Here is a 20,954-nt window from a genome sequence, read left to right as displayed (position 1 = left end):
TAAAAATCACCCCCGCCCCCACTTCCCCTTTAAATTTGGTTCAGAACACAATGTTTATGTGCTGACTCCATTGAACTGGTGGTGGTGGTTTAAATCAGCTGTGTCTCTGCATAAGAGGTCTTTTCTCACCATGCTTCATCCAAGTATTTAGACCATGTGGGGTAGTGGGAAGGGGGAATAAGGTTTCAAAAAGAGCCCTTAGGATAGTAGCGGGTAAAGTCCAGTGTGATTATAGCAGCAGTGGAAGAAAAGAGATATGGGCCAAGAACCCATAAACTTTTGCAATTCTCAGTACCCAATAACCGGGCGGCCTGATTGAATCCTCAAGCTGTATATTTTTCAAATTTAGCCAAAGCCAATGGAGTCACCAAGTGCCATGATTCCAAATCTTGTGTCATGCCTCTACTTCAGTTCTGTTCTATCTTACTGAAGAACCCATGTGCTTTGCCCAAATTACCTTTCAGTTGGATAATGTCATGAAGGCTTCAAACCTATACTCATGTACCTGGGAGTAAGCCCCACCAAACACGTGTCAAAGGCTAAAGAAAGAACTTCCCAGGTAGTAATGGAATTATGGAAGATAAGGCAAAGTTGCAATGAAAGGTTCTCAGCAAAGTTGATATAGGAATAAAACAATTTCATGGAGGAGAAGGTTATCACTGACCATACCCTATGTCCTCAAATGCAGCCAGCAATGGAGAAAGAAGTGCTGTTGGCTGGCTTTTGGGATGGAGGAATCTGAGATTGCATCGTGTTTCCTTTGGGGAAACAGATGATACTTTAAAGGCAGGCATTTTCCACGTTGCTGCCCCCTTCTCACCTTGTGGTTTATATATAAATGGATGTCATAAAAACACTATGGTTACATGGTGTTAGTCACACTCAAGTCCATTAAAATCAATGGGTTCAAACTTCCTTTGCCCAGTGCTGGACCACGTTCTCACTTGGAACTCTCCACACCATAGGGAAACAGATAACCGTGAAACAATATTTACACAAAGCAATCCCACAATTTATCATTATCTTTTGCACTGGTGCATCAGTTAGGGGAAATTCCACCACCGTTTCTCAGAGGAAGATGACATTCTTCAGATACTTTGTTGGATGGGTGGCTTAACTTAAAAGGTGCCGATTGCAAAGAGCACCAGAGATACAGATCAACCTAGCAGAAGGACCTGAAACAGAGATAGCCAGGAATTGCTGGAGAACTTGAAACTGCTTTCTCCAGGCAAAGACCATTGGATTAGCTCTCCTGAATCCAGTGCAAACAAATGCCATTTCTGCAACAGAAGTTCAGTAAAGGGGAGTTAGCTGGGATTCACAGCCTGTCTTGTGATAGGCGACAGAATCATACAATGAGGGGAATCATGGGGCACAATCCAGAGCAAGTGAAATGTCCTTCAAATATTAGTGCAGTTAACCAGGCAATCGGGGGTTAACTTTCTCCCTGGTGCTATTGTATGTTCCAAGGAGGAAGCATTCTACAGTATTCATATTTAGTCCTCCCCTGCACTATGAAGTGGTACAATCCAGCAACAGATATATGACCTTACCTAAGTCTGCTGATTGTGTGGCTCAGCTGTAAGTTAAATGCAAATTTAATATTTACATTATTATTATTTTTTTTAAAAAAACTTCAATTCACAAAACACTTTCACCAAAGGGGGGGGGGGGGACAGGAGCATGGTTATCTTTTTGAAAGAGGTTTCTTGAGTGAGTCCCAATAACACTTGCAGCATAAAGATAATCAATTGTTTTTCTCTATCAGCATGAAATCTTGACGTATGAAAGCTAATCCCCCACATTCCATGGTAATCTTCTAACAGTCTGCACACCTATCTTAAGCATGTGTTCACTGACATGGCAAGTCTGCAGACTGGGCTATAATTTAGGAAGTATAAGAAAACCATGTACCCCCAGTAATATGCAAATTCTAGATAGAGTGTGCTTGACATTGTTTGGACTTCTCCCATTTTGTTAAATCCACGTAGTCACAAAAAACAGTGGCTGGCAAGGAGGCTGGCAAGACTGGCAACTAACTCTGACAGTTTTGCTTGACAGAGCATCCTGGATTCAAATGGACCCTACCTTGCCTTATTTTGTGTATGGAATAGACTGCAGACCCTCCAAGTGTCCCTATTTTCCAGGGACGTCCCTGATTTAGAGAAGCCATCCCAGTTTCTCATTTGATCCCGGAATGTCCCGCTTTTCCACAGGATGTCCCTATTTTCATTGGAGAAATGTTGGAGGGCATGGAGTTATCCAACCCCCGAGTCATCTCAAGGGAATCCTGTATATGGAAGGTTTTTTTAAAAAATGTTTTATTATGTTTTTATATATGTTGGAAGATGCCCAGAGTGGCTGGGGCAACCCAGTAAGATGTGTGAAGTATAAATAGTACAATTATCATTATGAAATGGGATGTCCCTATCTTCACCGGAAAAATGTTGGAGGGTATGATATTGTAAAGTCCTAGAAAAATGGAACTGAATATTTAGTAGCAGTGCCAGCTCCAGCCTTTCCTGAGCTACTGGGCAAGTAAAACCTGTGGCCTCTCACTTTAGCCCCATTTTGCTGGAAGAAGTCCACCTCTGGGGGAAGGGAGCCCAGAAGTCATTTGGGGGCAGGGATATAGCTCAGTCCCTGGCGTCTCCAGATAAGGTTATGCAAGACCCTTCTCTCTAAAACCCTGGAGAACTGCTGCCAATCCGTGCAGACATGATGGTGCCTAATGGATTGATGCACTGTTTTGGTGTTAGGCAGTTTATCATCCTGCAGGTGCCCCAACCCTACCCTTACATTTAAATTAACTGGCAGACACATGTCTGGAAAACACATGTTGGCTGGTATAAAATATAGTTCTACCTTTAACTCATCTTCCAGTGTGTGGATTAAGGATTAAGATATAATTGAGCTAGAGGGCTATACGCATATCAGGTTTTTTGTTTTGTTTTATTGCTTTATTATTATTTTCCCCTTCTCCCTTCCCAAACTTTAAATATCACTTTCCTAATTATATGATTTCAGAAATTTTGATGTATTCTAAGCTTTTTCATACCATAGGCAGGCATGCCAACCAAATCTATTATCATGCCCTTCCAAATCCAATAGATCTGTATTTTAAACTTGATCCATTCACGGATCCAACAAATACATGAAGCTTCATAGTATAATTTCAGGCCTGGCAGTGAGAAGCCTCCCCTTTCCTTAGTATCTGTTTATCATTTATATTTTATTCTCGGCTTCTTGGCCTGCCAGAAAACTTTCAATAAAATTAGTTATGAATAACATAAAAGGGAGTTCTGCATCTCATGAATGACAATAAATTAAAAGCTACGCAGCAACAGCCAAATGTTAAGTCTGAACAATGAAACAGATTTGACATCCTTCATCAGAAAGCGACCAGGTGGAAGAGTAATAAGCCTTTGAAAGAACTGCTTAATAGCCCAGAACCCCAGGAAGGTCACAGGTTTGATCCCTGGTATCTCCGGTTAGGCCTGTGAGTGTCCCTTGTCTGAAACCCTGGAGAGAGCCTGTACCAATTATTGTAGATAATACTGATTTAGATGGACGAATCCTTTTTGTTGGGGACAATTCAGACGGAAATCCCCAGGTGTCAAAAAAAGGTTATATATGTATGCCACTCTGGTGGCTCATGTTTTGTTAGCCCAAAAATGGAAACGAGCGAAGTCTCAACTAAAGAAGAATGTCAACTTAAACTGATGGAATATGCGCAGCTTGCAGACCTAACATATAGAATAAGAGAACAAGAAGAACATACGTTTAAAGAAGATTGAAAAATGCTTATTGAATATATGGAGGAAGATTGTATAAACAGTGGTACCTCGGGTTAAGAACTTAATTTGTTCTGGAGGTCCATTCTTAATGTGAAACTGTTCTTAACCTGAGGTACCACTTTAGCTAATGGGGCCTCCTGCTGCTCCTGCGCCGCCGCTGCGCGATTTCTGTTCTCATCCTGAAGCAAAGTTCTTAATCCGAGATACTATTTCTGGGTTAGCGGAGTCTTGTAACCTGAAGCATCTGTAACCTGAAGCGTCTGTAACCCAAGGTACCACTGTATTTGAAAACATGGGCAGCATTAAGATAAATTCAACAGTGTAAATAGGTTTTGGTGGATGTAACAATGGAATACTGAATGGTTTAGTTTATATAAAATATGCAGGGATTTATGTGATGCAAAATGAACCATGGAGAGAGAAGAAGGGATGTCACTGGTATTTTAAGGTTGTTTAAATGAATATTCTAAAATTTAATAAAAAATATACCAAAAAAAGAGAAGCTGGCTCAGTTCCCTATATTCCCGTGTTTAAATGCCACAGTGAGGCGGCTCATACCTTCAGTTCTTGGCACAAGGCTCTTCCACCAGTCAGGGAATTGCTTACTTATTCCTCAGGGTAGCATAGCTTATTAGGAAATGAAACTTGACTCCACATCAACTTTCGATCTGTGCCCTGCTACCCACTGTTCCCAAGGCGTAGCAGATTGTTGAATCACGATCTAACCCTCCACATCTCTAAGGAGTTGAGACATATGGAATATAGTTCCCTGTTGGCAGACACTGTCATTGAGAGATGAGTAGAGTAAATGTCACCAAGGAAAAAGAGGGGGTTATATGTGCACTGAAGAACTGCTTTGTTTCATGGGATGTATTTTCTTTAAGAAGGGAAAGTCACAGCTGGCCAACACAGACTGCACTGCAAGTCTCCCTCTACACCAGGAATAGTCCCCATTTTCTTGTATTTTTCCATCTGTTATTACCTTTATATTTCACCTTTTCTCCAAGATACACAAGGTGGCGTACGTGGTTCTCCTCTTCCCCATTTTCAGCCCCACAACAACCCTCTGAGGTTTGATAGGCTTGAGAGACTGTGACTGGTCCCAGGTGACATCAAGAGCTTTATGCCTGAGTGGGGATTTGAACCCTGGTCTCCTAGGTCTAGTTCACCAGTCTAATCACTACTCTGCACTGGCACCATGGCTGTTCCTCATAAAATGTCTTGCCATGTTTTGTTCTCCATTCTACATTCAGGGGGGAAGTGGAGAAGGCCTTTTTAAAAGGTGATACATTTCAGTCTCCAGCTCACAGCATCGCTAGCCATTGGCCATGCTGGCAGGGGCTGATGGGGGTTGGTGCCTGTGACGTTAACGTATGAGAGTGCTGGAAGTGAAATAGTTAAACAAGTTACCCAATCAGAACCCAGGGGGGTGGAGTCAGAGGGACTATAAAACCAGCTCTGGGAGGGGCGAAGGGAGGAGTTCATTGGGAGTTGGGTGGTTGGTTGGAGTGGGAGTGAATTGGGATAGAGTCTGTGGGTAGGTTGAGTTAAAAAGGTAAAGGGACCTCTGACCATTAGGTCCAGTCGTGACCGACTCTGGGGTTGCGGCACTCATCTCACTTTATTGGCCGAGGGAGCCTGCGTACAGCTTCCGGGTCATGTGGCCAGCATGACTAAGCTGCTTCTGGCGAACCAGAGCAGTTCATGGAAACGCTGTTTACCTTCCCGCTGGAGTGGTACCTATTTATCTACTTGCACTTTGACGTGCTTTCGAACTGCTAGGTTGGCAGGATCAGGGACCGAGCAACGGGCGCTCACCCTGTTGCGGGGATTCGAACCGCCAACCTTCTGATCAGCAAGTCCTAGGCTCTGTGGTTTAACCCACAGAGCCACCTGCATCCCTAGGTTGAGTTAGTGTAGTGAAATAAGCTGATTCAGGAACAGTTAGGAGCTAGGAAGACAAGTAAATATCTGAGAGGTGGTTTAGTGAGTGAGAGCAGGTAGCGGAAGTATTAGGTCTGGATAGGCACCCCACGATTGTAATTGACTGATACCGTTTATGAAACCAAACGCTTGTTAAACGGTAATAAATAAACAGAAGTTTACGTTCCAATTTAACCCTGACTGGACTCAGTATTTTACCAGGTAGGGCCTGGGTGGTGGCAGCGAGAAATAAAGTGGTGGCACAGGGATCAATAGATGGTGAAATGTCCGGGGACCCTGTGTGATCGCCACAGTGCCCAACAACAGTGGGCCACAAATTCTCTAGCTCTGACGGAAGGGGGCATGCCAAGGGCAGATTGAGAGCCTGCTGGGGATGTACCAGGGCGAGGTACATATCTGCAGGATCTGGTGCCTTCCCAGTACCTCAACATTTTCCCAGTCCAGAGACACAACTATGCCAGCCTATGGGGGGCAGGGAGAGAGAGAAGGAAATCTGTGGGATGTGATACGTAAGTAGCAGTCAAGTACAACATTCCTTGTTTTCCTAGAGTGGGCATGCGGGGGGAATATTTGGTCCAGCCAATTGAAAACTTCCTGTTTCCTCCTGGTGGGACGTACTTCCTTTGCAAGTGACTAGAGGTGGGCATGACCTTACCTGTCCAGGTAACAAAAGGACAAGGCGTGCAACACCCTCTCTCTCTTTGACATCCTCCGCAGGTGGAGCAGCAGCTTTTAGGTAGAGGTGCTTAGTTGGCTTCCAGCCAACAGAGGACGTTGGGACTATCTCCATATGGGATAGCTCCACATGCATATACTTTGTGACTAAGTCTGCCTTCAGGGATCCAACTGTGAACTGATGATGTGAATAAACTTCTTTTATATACTTTACATAAGATTGTAGCGTGTTTATTCTTTTAAGAGGGATAGAAAGGAACTTACCAGGAATCTAATACAGTGGTACCTCGGGTTAAGAACTTAATTTGTTCTGGAGGTCCGTTCTTAACCTGAAACTGTTCTTAACCTGAGGTACCACTTTAGCTAATCGGGCCTCCCGCTCCCACTGTGCCGCCGCCGCATGATTTCTGTTCTCATCCTGAAGCAAAGTTCTTAACCCGAGGTACTATTTCTGGGTTAGAGGAGTCTGTAACCAGAAGCATCTGTAACCTGAAGCATCTGTAACCCAAGGTACCACTGTATTGAGAGGCTTAAGCAAGCTTGCAACCAGCTATCCGCTGTGTGTTTAAAAGGGGAATGTAAAACTCTGCTAAGTTATAGAACTTGCTAGCGCAAGTTAGGAAGGATATTAATAAACAATATATCCTCTCCTGCCTCCCTGAACATTCCCACAAAATCATCAAGGGGGAAAACTGGAAAGGCTTTGGCAGAAGTGGAGCAGCACCACTAAAGAGAGCCAGTGTGGTGTAGTGGTTAAGAGCAGTAGTCTCGTAATCTGGGGAACCGGGTTTGCGTCTCCGCTCCTCCACAGGCAGCTGCTGGGTGACCTTGGGCCAGTCACACTTCTTTGAAGTCTCTCAGCCCCACTCACCTCACAGAGTGTTTGTTGTGGGGGAGGAAGGGAAAGGAGAATGTTAGCCGCTTTGAGACTCCTTAAAGGGAGTGAAAGGTGGGATATCAAATCCAAACTCTTCTTCTTCTTCTTCTTCTAAACTAGCTTGCCAGTTGCTTACTGGGAGGTAAAGAAGTGGGGTGAAGCAGCGGGGAGGTTGATGCTGTGAAATACACCAGCAGAGCCCATCTGGAGTTCCTGCCAGCATGTTTGCCCTGTACTGACCTCCTTGTCACCTCGTTCCACTGACTTTTCTTTCTGCTAAGCAATTGCAAACCCACCTGTTGGCAAGCTAGCCTAGTGGCGTCACCCACTCTGCGAGGCAGCTTCTGGCTTTGGGTGATGCAAAGTCTTTGACGCCCCGACTCCCCAGCAGGATTTTACTGGAAACGAATTATTGTGAGGCTTCTATTGCTCCTTGTTCCCTCTGATGCCAGCAAGTGTTGAACCTTGTCCTGCCTGCACCAGGTAAGAAAGGTTACTGAGGGGGAAAGATCCCTTCAGCTTTGGTGGCTCTTGCTTCGGTCATGCTTGATGCTGGTCTGGCATGGGACCTGTGAGGTCTAGTGGGTAGAGTGTTGGACTAGGACCTGGGAGACAGGGGTTCAAAACCCCAATCACAGCCATGGAGTTCACTGGTGATCTTGGGCCAGTTGCCTCATCTCGCATAGGGTTGTGAGGATGAAATGAGGAGGGGTAGAATCGGAGGGAAGGTGGAAAATGAATGTGATAATAAGTAAAATAAATAAAACCCAACAGAAGTCCTGACACTACGGAAAAGCAGGGCTGTTTGGGTGGCTCTGAGGTTTGCCTTCCAAAAACTTAGCAAGGAAGGCAGGCTGTTAGATTAAACAGGCTAAAGAGGGAGACAAGACTCCTGTTGAGAACCCAAACTATTGAAAGACTGGAAACTGCTGCTGTGTCTCTGAGAATGGAGGGGATGCTGATGGCTAAAGGAACTGATTTCAATGCTCAGTCTAACAAAGTACTTGTAGAATTCTCTCTAAAGCATTCTCTCTCTTTTGCAATAATTTTTATTAGTTTTCAATTACAAAAATCCAACGTAAGCCTTATTATAACAATACCAAATTACAATACCAGTTCAAATACCAATCAATCAAATAGCCAATTAATAATTTAGGTGGCCCCCTGTGTGCTAGATTTCAAGGTTTAATAATTCCCTTTAATTCTGCTTCGAATCCATTACTCAATCCAATTACAATCCAATCTTAATAATAATCTCTTATACAACAGCTACAATGTTTTTAACTTCAGTTCGTGTTGACACATTTAATAATTTATGAATCTGCAAGTGAAGCTTTCCTTTATTCTTCCTGTGTGTGGTATTTATTTTAACCATATTGTTCCTTTTTGTCCTTGCCAAATATTATGTCTATCTTGGTTATTCTTGATCCCCGTCATGCCTTGTGGCGTTGTTGTCACGATGTCGTTCTAAAGAAATGTCTTCTTCCTTTGTTTTCGACACCTCTGCCATTCATTTCTAAAGCATCCATTTGACCTTCCTCACAAAAGTGTTTTATTGTGGTGTATTTACTAAAAGTTTTGTGTTTGCAAAAACCATAAATTGCAGTCATGTTCAAATGTGATGAGATAATAAGCCTCCCATGACCTCCTTCTAAAGGTAACCAATCTTGGTTAAGCCCCTGGAACCTGTCACCACGAGAAATTTACCGTATTTTTCGCTCTATAAGACGCACCAGACCACAAGACGCACCTAGTTTTTGGAGGAGGAAAACAAGAAAAAAAATATTCTGAATCTCAGAAGCCAGAACAGCAAGAGGGATCGCTGTGCAGTGAAAGCAGCAATCCCTCTTGCTGTTCTGGCTTCTGGGATAGCTGCGCAGCCTGCATTCGCTCCATAAGACACACACACATTTCCCCTTACTTTTTAGGAGGGAAAAAATGAGTCTTATAGAGCAAAAAATACGGTATTTATCACTTACTGCATTTATAACCTACCTTTCCCCCTAAGATGCTCAAAGTAACATACATGCTTCTCCCTGCTCCTCAATTAATCCCCACAAACAACCCTGAGAGGTAGGTTAGGCAGAGAGGTGGTGACCATAGCTGTCAATGTTTCCCTTTCTTTAAGGGAAATTCCCTTATTCCGAATAGGATTCCTCACAAGAAAAGGGAAAAGTTGACTGCTATGGTGGTGACTGTCCCAAGGTGAGCTTCGGGGCTGAATGGGGATTTGAATCGTGGCCTCCCACGTTCTGGTCTGACGCTCGAACCACTGTACCATGCTGACTCTCAAGTGGGATAAATGTAACAGTATCTTACAGGGTTTAAAGGAGTTACTCTCCTTTGAACAGTATTTTTGCTTTTTTTCAAAATATTGCATTTTGTGGCAAAGCAAAATTTTTGGAAAACCAGGTGCGAATCTTCAGCTGTGGGCCTCGAGCCTTGAGGGAAGTGAAAAGAATTTCTGTAGGGTTCAGACAGACATATCATGCAGATTACTAAATCTCTGCATGAAGCTCCATAAAATGAATTAATGAAGAAGGCCGCATTTTAAGACTGATATTCAAATGGGCCTCTAGAGACATCTCTACGACGTCTAACTGAGCAGGATAAAGAAAGCAAACCAGTTTCTTCTCCATCATTTCTTTGATACTGCATTGGGACCTCAGCCAAGATCAAACTTCCTATGTCACTAGGCATTGTGCCAACATATGATAACATTCCAGTGCATGACTGTTTTTAAGAGGAGTAAAGATAACTTTATATTGGATTTTCTTTTTATCTTGATCCACTTTCAGATGTCTCTTCCTCAGCTGGCTGAAGATGGCTCTAAAGCAAGAATAATAAAAATGGTCTGAAATTAATTGAATATTTGCCATGTTATGAAGCTTGACAAGGAAATATGTTTTCTTCATCCTCCCATTTGATTCTGGCAAACAAACTGATTTTTGACTCTCCATGCTGTTTTCTGGCTCTCTGTGTGTATGTGTGTGTGCATCTGCACACCAGAGAATTTTGCTTCATGCAAAACCTCTCAGGACTTGTTTCCATTTTTTAAAATTATGTTTTCCAGAATTTCACACATACCATAATAAAAAACGTTTCCCCCCAACTTGCTGACCCAAGGTGTTTCTGTTTCTCTCTCTGGTGCACCTTGTCTTCTATTTCTTAACCCTTAACAAAACTACTATGATCTTTAATCCCATCTGTTGCTCATAGTTCCATTCCTGCTCGTGTGTTCATCATATGATAATATTTCTTTAAATGATCCAAAAAAAGGGTTTCCATTCTTCCACAAAACCTTCATCATTAGGTTCTCTTATTTTAGCTGTTAACTTCGCCAGTTCTGCTTAATCCATCACCTTGCTTATCCATTCTGCTTTAGTGAGTATTTCTGCTTGTTCCATTATTGTGCGTAGAGAATCCCAGCTGAAGTTGTAACATGCATAAACTGGGACTTGTTTCCGGTGGAGGCCTTGCTGAGTGCAAGGAACATCCCAAATACAGATGCAACCCACAAAAGAAACGCTTGGCATGTTCTAGTAGCATATTTTGCAAAGCTAGGGAGCTTCTTGGCCTAACATGGGCTAAGATCAAGTGTAGGGCAAATGTTTATTGGTTAATTTTTCTAGTAGGGCTGTTTCTCATACTATTTGGTACCATTGGTCCATGCTTACTCGTGACAGGTCTCTCCAGTGTCTGGTTATGGTGTTTCTGGCTGCTGAAAGTAGGTGGGTTATGAGTGCTTTGTGGTGTAAATGGGCATTGTTGTCTTGGAAGATGTTTAGTAGGGCCAATTCTGAGGTGATGTCTAATACTTGCTTAGTTATTTTACATATTTCTCATATGGCTGTTGTCCACCCCACTCACACACAAAAACAAAGATCACCACAGCCAATCACAAACAAACAACCACACCCTAGGCCAACGCCAACCTCTCTCACCACCAAAGGAACACAAGTGAACAGCAGAGAACCGGCACGAGTAACACTGACACCAAACCCTACATACATTAAGCAAAATAGAAACATCGCCATCCAACCCAACCCATCTTTCTGCTCTCCACCCCTTTTCTTCCCAATGCCTCAACAAATGAAACTGATTTGTAAAAATGTTACATGGAAAAAATACGAGAGACATTACACATACTTCTGTAAAACAAGAAAATCTTTAATAAAAAAGGCGGAAAGAAAAAAGCGTAGGGCAAATGTAAATGCTGTGTTGCTCTGTGTTTTGCTGAATTGCAAAGCCATGCAAGGTATTGAAAATACAGTTTTTTAAAGCCACAATATAAGAAAGGCCCTCCAAAGATTGCTGGACTGTCCTTCCCATCATCCCTGACTGTGGGCTAGGCTAGTTGGGGCTGATGGGAGGTGGAGTCCAACAACATCGGAAGGAACCTAGGCTCTACATCCCTGATATAAAACAGTCACAAATGAAAAGCAGAAACAGGATGAGAACTGAATCAACTCACTACCAGTTGCCTTCTAACAATCCAAGTGCCTTGCTGAGTAGAGAGGTCTCACCCAAGTCTTCTGAAAACCTGCAGAGAAATGGCCAAATAAGTGGCCTAAGGCAAGGAGTTCCAAAGAGCTATTAAAGAAATGGCCTAAAACTACCTCATTCAATGGGGGTGGGGTGGGTGGCTGACACAAAACAGGACTTCATCTAATGATCTTGAGGCACATAGAAGAACATGCAAGGCGAAGGTGTTCCTTCAAGTGCCAAGATCCAGACCGCCGGGGACAAAACTAGCAAATTTATTTGAATAGGGAAACTAGCTGGAGAAGCAGTGCAAATCTTTGAGAATAGGTGTTAGGGTGGCCATTTATGTTAGCTATTTTTGATATATATATAAAAATAGATGCCTTACACAAGACTGGAAGATAAATCTTTACTTGTAGTTTGGCAGTAGTTGAAGAACAAGTATTACACACACACACCCCAATGCATTCCTCTCCCTTGAGTCCAAGAGAGGGTTCAGTTCTTTTTGTTTTCAAAAAAACTCATTTGTAGCAGTGCATAAGTTATATAGCTTGCCTTCCCGCACAAATTCCTACAGACTTCTGCTTGAAGTCACCACACCCGCCAATTCAACTAACAGAATAACCAACCAATTCCCAACTGTCACTTGCCAGCTGCCAATTTCCAACTGCCACCTCCTTTCCCCAATACCATATATTCTTTGTGGAATACGTTTACAATGCAAATACAATACAAATGCTAACAATGTATGCACAGCCAAAAATGAAGACATGTGTGACCACGCAAGGGGTAGAACCATGGAGGATACAGATTTGTATTTGCTAATTTATAGACATAGATGGAAATTCAGAAATAATTACTGAGGTTCTTAAATTTTATACTGGACTTGGAGCAGCCTGCCCACACTTTGAGTTCTGCTTCTGAGGCCCTGTTTGTGTACCTATCTGGGAGAGCAAACATTCTGGCAGGGACGAGGGAGAGGGCTTTTTTAGCGGTGGCCCCACCTTTGTGGGACTGTGTTCAAAGTGTGATTAGACAGGCTCCCCCTTGCCAAGCCTTCAAGCAGGCTTTGAAAACTAGGGTTTTGGTGGTGGTTTTAATCAGGCTGCCAAAATCCTGTTTGAAAGCGTACTCTGTTTGACAGCTGTCCAAGTCTGAGACTGGTTTAAAGATAAAGAGCTAGAAAAATGAAGGGTGAGAGCTTTGAAGTTGCCATCAACAGCACCACCTGGTCAGCAGAATGAGCAAGCATGCAAGTTTCCTGGTGTCTTTTTGATTATATTGAGATTTACTGCTTTTCTAATTATAGTGATCATTTCTAAATTTGTGCCTACACATATAAAATTACCATATGCATTTTTAATGTACATTGGTGTCCTCTTTAGTCCTCCGCTCTTGGTGATGCAAATCTTCTTTTCCAACCATGCATATTATATTGTAATTACATAGTTCTGCTGGGGCTGATTGCTGTTTTAATGCATTCTCTGTATATAACTATATAAATAGGGAATGTTGAATTTTTCAGCTTTCAAATTCCAAAAATGATGGGTGCTAAAAAGCTGGCTAAATTAATATAATTTATATGTATCTGAAGAAGTGTGTGTGCACACAGAGGCTTATACCTAAAACAACTCAGTTGGTCTCTAGGATGCTACTTTATAATTTTAAAATTCTTTTAGAAGGATTCTTTTAAAGACTTTCTTAGATCATATAACTTTTCTGAAGACTTGATTCTTTCAAGGGAGTTTTTAGGTTTTTAAGAAAAGTCTTTTAAAATAATTTTTAAAATTTATTTTGACTACAGCAGACCAACACGTCTACCTACTTGAATTTAATATAATTTATTTTTTCTTGGCAAACAACTACTCAAAAATTACTGACTTTTTAAACTCGGTTGTGGAATTTCCAATCATTTTAACTATGTCGACTATTTTTAATGTTTTAATTCAAAGTTATGGGTTTTATACATTATTGTTATATCTGACCTACATGCCTGGTGAGAAAGGCTTCATTAAAAAAACAAAACACCACAACATGGTGGAATATAACCCTATTGAATAAGGAAATGTACTTTTGGATTGTGCAGCGCAGCTTCCTGGGGGCAGCCAAATGTCTTGAGCTGATGTGCTGAACTTTTCAGGACGCAGACAGCAAACACTTTCCTAATCTTCTGCTTTCAGATCAGACAGCCTGCTATCAATATCTTGCTTCTTTTGCATTGTTGTCTTGCTTCCAGATAAGTGCACGGTCCCCTGACCATATTTTGTCATCTTTTTAACATTTCCTCATTCCCAGTAGGCATATAACCAGATATTGCCCCATTATGCTTATGCCCATGGCCTCAATCTGCCCCCCTTTTGTTGGATGCTTAAAACCCTAAGCAAAGCCCTGCTGGATCAGACCCAAGGCCCGTTCTGCCAAGCATTCTGTTGTCACAGTGGCAAACCAGATGCCCAAGAGAAGCTGGCAAGCAGAATCTGAGTGCAACTGTGCTCTCCACACTCAGATACACTCCCCCATTCACTAATATATCTCTAATACTTGATATGAGCAGCCATCGCCTATGAATTACCATGTCATCCCAGGCTACATCATTGTATCACACACCAGGCACTTAATGTGGAAAGAAAGCTTGTGAGAAAGTGGACTAGAGTGGTCATGTGGGCTGCTTGACATGTGTCCCACAGTCCTCTCTTTGAAGGACAGTCCTCCATTGATGAGCTGCCCATTTTAAAGATAAAGAACTGTGCAGCTGGGCTGAAGGAGGTGGGGAAAGTCAATGTAGGAAGCAAGCTAGAATGCCAGATTATTGAATACTACTGTTGAAATAAGTCTTGGCACGGATTAGAGAAGATGCTTGACTGGTAAAGTGGTGGAATTGTACAGCAACAGCCCAACATTGGTGCATTAACAAAAGAACGATCTCTTCCTTCTTGGTTTTTGGAAGCGCTGTAATTTGCCAGGCACATATTTCCACATGTGGTGGTGTTTTTCCCATTGTGAACTCCTCTTGTCACTGTCAGAGGGTTTTTTGGGGGAAAATATCTGCTCTAACTTTGTCCATGGAGTTTTCTTGGCAGGGATACTGGAGTGGCTTACCAGTTCCTGCTCCCGGTGGATCACGTTTGGTCAAAACTCTCCACTATGACCTGTCCATCTTGGGTGGCCCTGCAGAGCTGGACTATAAAGAAGGCTGATCGCCGAAGAATTGATGCTTTTGAATTATGGTGCTGGAGGAGACTCTTGAGAGTCCCATGGACTGCAAGGAGATCAAACCTATCCATTCTGAAGGAAATCAGCCCTGAGTGCTTACTGGAAGGACAGATCGTGAAGCTGAGGCTCCAATACTTTGGCCACCTCATGAGAAGAGAAGACTCCCTGGAAAAGACCCTGATGTTGGGAAAGATGGAGGGCACAAGGAGAAGGGGACGACAGAGGATGAGATGGTTGGACAGTGTTCTTGAAGCTGCCAGCATGAGTTTGACCAAACTGCGGGAGGCAGTGGAAGACAGGAGTGCCTGGCTTGCTCTGGTCCATGGGGTCACAAAGAGTCAGACACAACTAAACGACTAAACAACAACAATCTGCTCTAACCTCGTTTCTAAACATTTTCACCACAACATTCGCCTCAGTCCTCCCAGAACTCAGGCCAGTTTGGACTGATGATCTGGGGGACGCTGGCTATTGGAAATAGTAGATCTTGAGCGATTTTGTTCCCTCCAGTGGGTTTTTTTCTTGCAGAAATGCTTTGCTCTCTGGCAATTGCGTGGCTGGGATGTGTCTTTGAACTGAAAGAGAAAGCCTCTTTCTTCCCAGGATGGAGAGAGATGTGGATGAGTAGAAACTACTGGAGTGCAAATATCTGTGTGCAAGCATTGCACAGAGGAAATGCTATGTCTGTTGCTCTGTCGCTGCTCGGCACAGAGCCAGAGCAGGACTCTTGGGAGTTTGTGATACGCAAGAGCTCCAAGGAAGAATTCTGAAACATCAGAGCGATCAGTTCTAATGTTTTATTAAAGAAAGGCATAGACTTACAGTGAAGCAGCCTGCTAGTTCCCCTTGCCCTTACAGATACAGGACAGACTCTGCAGCACGCAGGCATTGCAGCAAGGAGATGGCTTGTCCACATGCAAGCAAAAGGGCATAGCTTCTTCTTCTTTTCTTTTTTTTTTTCTTTTATAAATCCTTCTAATTGAATTTTACATTGCAAATTTAAATTCAAACAATCATCACCATCATTTAGGATTCCCTGCATCCTTTCACTCCCCTCCACCCTTCCATGGTTGCCATTTTCAATCTTTTTCCACTGCTTCACTTATTTTCTCTATTTTTCTTACATAATCCAATTTTACCTTAGTTTTCAGTACATTACAAACGTTATTCAAATCCCACCAAAGTTTTTAGCTGTTTACAGTGTTCTCTTAAGTACATTGTCAATTTTCCCCATTCCTTCTTAAAGTTCTTCTCTTCCTGCTTTCTGATTTTCCCAGTCAATTTCACCATTTTGACATAGTCCATCATCTTCATCAGCCATTCATCTCTGGCTGGGACTTTATCTTCTTTCAATTTCTGGGCCAATAGTATCCAGAGGCCTCTTTGTTAGGAATTTTAGGTGCAGAGATACCAAAGGAGCAGAGACTATTGGGCACAAGATGTTGGACATAATATTATGTTCGCTGACTGGGAACAGTTATGGACCACAGGTATGAAGTTTACGGCATGTAATGCCTTAAGAGAGAATATTATGAAAATGATATACAGGTGGTACATGACCCCAGTCAAGCTTGCAAAAATTTATCATTTGCCCGATAATAAATGTTGGAAATGTAAAGAAACTGAAGGTACATTCTTTCACCTTTGGTGGACGTGCCCAAAGATTAAGGCTTTCTGGGAAATGATATATAATGAACTGAAAAAGGTATTTAAATATACCTTTCTGAAGAAACCAGAGGCCTTTCTCTTGGGCATTGTCGGCCAACTGGTGCCAAAGAAGGACAGAACCTTTTTCATGTATGCTACAACAGCAGCAAGAATACTTATCGCAAAGTATTGGAAGACACAAGATCTACCCACTTTGGAAGAATGGCAGATGAAGGTGATTGACTACATGGAATTGGCGGAAATGACTGGCAGAATCCGAGACCAGGGAGAAGAGTCGGTGAAAGAAGACTGGAAAAAATTTAAGGACTATTTACAGAAATATTGTAAAATTAAGGAACTTTAGAAGGATGCTGGATAGAAATTAAGAGGTTTTTAGCTGTAATGCTTTAAGAGACATGGGAAAAAAAAGGTTAACAATTGGGTAAAAGATTAATGGTAAGGATTTGCTGAACCAACAAACTGAATTGGAATACAAAGAAGGGAGGTATGAGGAGGTCTGGGGAAATAAGAGTAAGGAAGATAGGTTATGGAACATTATTGGGTTTTTAACTGTTTTATTTTGTATGTTTTTTCTTACTTTTTGCTTTTTTGCTGTAATTTACACTTTTTTCTTTCTGTATTTTTGTGAAACTTTAATAAATATCATTTAAAAAAAAAAACAACAAAGGAGCAGAGACTATTATTTATGTATGCGGCGACAGCAGCACGGATACTACTAGCCTCTTCATACAGCAAAGCAAAATACGTAAATCACCTGACTGGCAGGTAGCCAGTACCCAAAACATCACAGATATCCCTCTCTCTGGCCTCGGAGCCCAGTATCCCAAGCCCACAGAAAAGGGTACCCTCAAAGCAAGCTGAACATAGACCTATGTGAGCTCTTGGCTACAACTGCTACCAATTGATTGTGGGGTCATCTTGAGTGCCAAGATAGCGCTATCAGAGCTTCAGGAGCAGCTCACATTTGGTTCAACACATCTGTCCACCTTTGCCTTTGGAACCACCCACCACTTGCATGTGGCTCCTGGAAGGCTGCCAAGGATGGTATGAGTCCCTTCTTCTGGAAAAGGTCCCCCCTTGTGTTATGTGACAGACCAGGTGTGGAGAGGCCTGTTCAAATCCCCACTCAGCCCTGAAACTTGTTGGAATGACCTTGTATCAGCCACCATCTCTCAGGTCCAATCACCTCACAGGGCTGTTGTGAGGATCATATGAGGAGGACAAAAATCTGCATCTACTGTCTTGACTCTGCAAGTCAGCTTTCACTCACACAGGATGGATATTTTGTCAACAGGTTCCTCCTGTAACCACTACCACCATGGTGCTAGTACTATTACTACTAGAAATAGCAATATATGTCATACCACATATATTATCTCGGCAGTGTTCACCACCGTATAATCCCCTTGGCTTCTAGAATACCTCTAGCTTGGCCTCAAGCATTGCCTAAAGCCAGATTTGAGGCACACTTGGGACCTCTTGATTGTTGAAAACATCTGGGGAATTTCAAAGCAAGCCAAACAAGTTTTGATAAGACCAGCAAAATTCCTCAGCTGTTTTCCCTCACCATCTTCACACTTCTAAGTTCCCAAAGAGGTTCCTACTTCGGGGGTGGTGGTGGCGAGAGAGTAATTTAAAGTGGAGCTAGAAGAATTTCAGTACGACTAATTAAATTTCTCAAGAGGGTTTTTCAGTCTCAAAAACATATTCCTTGGCCATGGAAAAATCCCTCTGAGCATATGCAGGGCATTTTTTTATGAATGGTGAGAACGAGCGAAGAATGTAGAAGGGAAGCTATTGGTAAAATATTAGTTTATTTGAGGAGGTAGCACCAATTCAGACTGTGGAGCACTATTATTAACTAAACATTCACTCACCACAGAGTAATGAGATCAGTGCTTCTGAGCTTGCCCAGGTTATTTTTACTTCAGTTGTTTAGCCAAGATTACTTGGCTAAATTACTTGGCAAGCTGAGTTGTGCTTTCTAACAGTCCTATGCAAGTCCATTTAGACGAAAGTACCATACTTTCACCCTTAGTGGTGGTTATTCCTGGTTATTCCTTGAAGGTTGTTGGGCGGCCTCTACTGACCCCTTAGGAAATTTAATTTCAGGGGATTCTGGAGAAGGATTTTTAGATTGCAAGCCTGAGTTCAGGGGCTGTCTTACTACTGATCTTTGTCAGTAGCTTTGAGAGCTTTTTTGGCTTTAAATAAATCATTGTCTTCTCTTATTTGCAGTATATACCAACTTTCATTTTGAAAAAAGACCCTGTCTTTTTTTAAAGAGATATACTTGTGTATAGAGCCTTGAATTGAGCCTTGTGGATGGCACACAGGGACCGACTGCAGTGTTTTCAAACATTAGCTTAAGCTTCCAGACAAACTTCACGGACAGCCCGATGTCTGGACATATTAGAACATAGGTTACTTACACGAAGCTATCCCAGTTCAGAAATTTTTGTAGCTAGTGCATCAGCTGAAGCTGGGAATAAACATTCCCTGCCACTGAAGCTACGTGGGCTTATAGTGAAAGTTTCGAATTGGGTAGTCCCAGACCATATGCATGCTTCTTATATCTCCCATTCACAACAGGGGATCTCACAATTTTATTTCTAAATAAAATTGCATAACTATTTAGCCAAGCTATTTGGGTAAGTGGGAGAAGCTGATAACAACAGCTCACGAAAAAAGGTCCTGAAAATCAGGGAGCTAGACAACTAAAAATAGAGCATCAGCATTAAAAGAGCTGCCATTCGGCTCATTTCTCTTAAATTTATGAAACTGGTAAGACTTTTATGGCCTCTGCATTTGGGTGCTCACAGTCAGAGCCATCATAGAATCAATGACGGAGAAGGGCAATACATAAAGCTTTTGAATATAAATGAAAACAAAACAAAACACCTTCGGCCAGATTTACAGACTCCTTTGCTCCTCCCTACTGTTTCGAATTTATTTCCAGCCACGTGAAAACCATTGAGGGTTTAAAAGGGGGTATTATCTACCATACAGAATAAACTGGTTTCACAACAGTTTCCACTCCCTGTGGGTGGGGGTTCCAGATGGTTGTTTGTTGTGTGATGGGTGCTCCTCACGCACTTACGTTTTTCACATACCGTATTTTTCGCTCTATAAGACGCACCAGACCATAAGACAAACCTAGTTTTTGGAGGAGGAAAACAAGAAAAAAAATATTCTGAATCTCAGAAGCCAGAACAACAAGAGGGATCGCTGCACAGCAAAAGCAGTAATCCCTCTTGCTGTTCTGGCTTCTGGGATAGTTGCGCAGCCTGCATTCGCTCCATAAGACGCACACACATTTCCCCTTACTAGAGCAAAAAATATGGTAATCACTGGCATCAGAATGTCAGCCCTCGTTCTTCCCAGTTTAATCGATTGATCCCTTCCATGGAAACTGCAGCAAGTTTGTTTAAAACAAGACACCAGCCAGCTGCCAACGACCCGTTTGCAATACCCATTTGCAATATTTAGCACACACTTCCACACTGGAAGCAACTAACACAAGGCCAGCCCCAACACATTCTGGCACCCGAGGCGAACCACTAAATGGCATTCCTTCGCTAGGGCTGTGAGATGTCGGGGAGGAAGGGGCTGCTGAACAGATGGCAGATCTGACTTCCAAGAAGTGAGCCGCAGCTGTCACTGACACTGTGGCACTGAGTGATGCATTCCTCAGAGGCCAGATCTGCTAAACCCTGTGGATTCTGCCGCCCAAGGCTGTCAACCTCAATTTGCCTCATGACCTAAAAAGTAACTGTAGTTCTGTGGAGAGGAGTGAGACAGGGACCTCTTTTTCTGCACCCTCGCCAAATTAAAATGACCTAACACATAACACTGGTCCTGAAAGACCTACATTGGCTCCCAGTACATTTCTGAGCACAATTCAAAGTGTTGATGCTGACCTTTAAAGTCCTAAACGACCTCGGTCGAGTAGACCTGAAGGAGCATCTCCACCCCATTGTTTAGCTCAGACACTGAGGTCCAGCTCTGGGGGCCTTCTGGCAGTTCCCTCACTGCGAGATGTGAGGTTACAGGAACCAGGCAGAGGGCCTTCTTGGTAGTGGCGCCCGCCCTGTGAAACACCCTTCCATCAAACGTCAAGGAAATAAACAACTATCTGACTTTTAGAAGACACTTGAAGGCACTCCTGTTTAGGGAAATTTTTAATGTTTTATTGTATATTTAATATTTTGTTGGAAGCCGCCCAGAGTAGCTGGGGAAACCCAGCCCGAAGGACAGGGTATAAATAATAAATTGTGAAGATGATGATGATATTC

Source organism: Podarcis pityusensis (assembly GCF_964106645.2).
Source record: "Podarcis pityusensis genome assembly, chromosome: 17".
Taxonomy (NCBI): Eukaryota; Metazoa; Chordata; class Lepidosauria; order Squamata; family Lacertidae; genus Podarcis; species Podarcis pityusensis.
Note: the sequence above shows the minus strand (reverse complement) of the source record.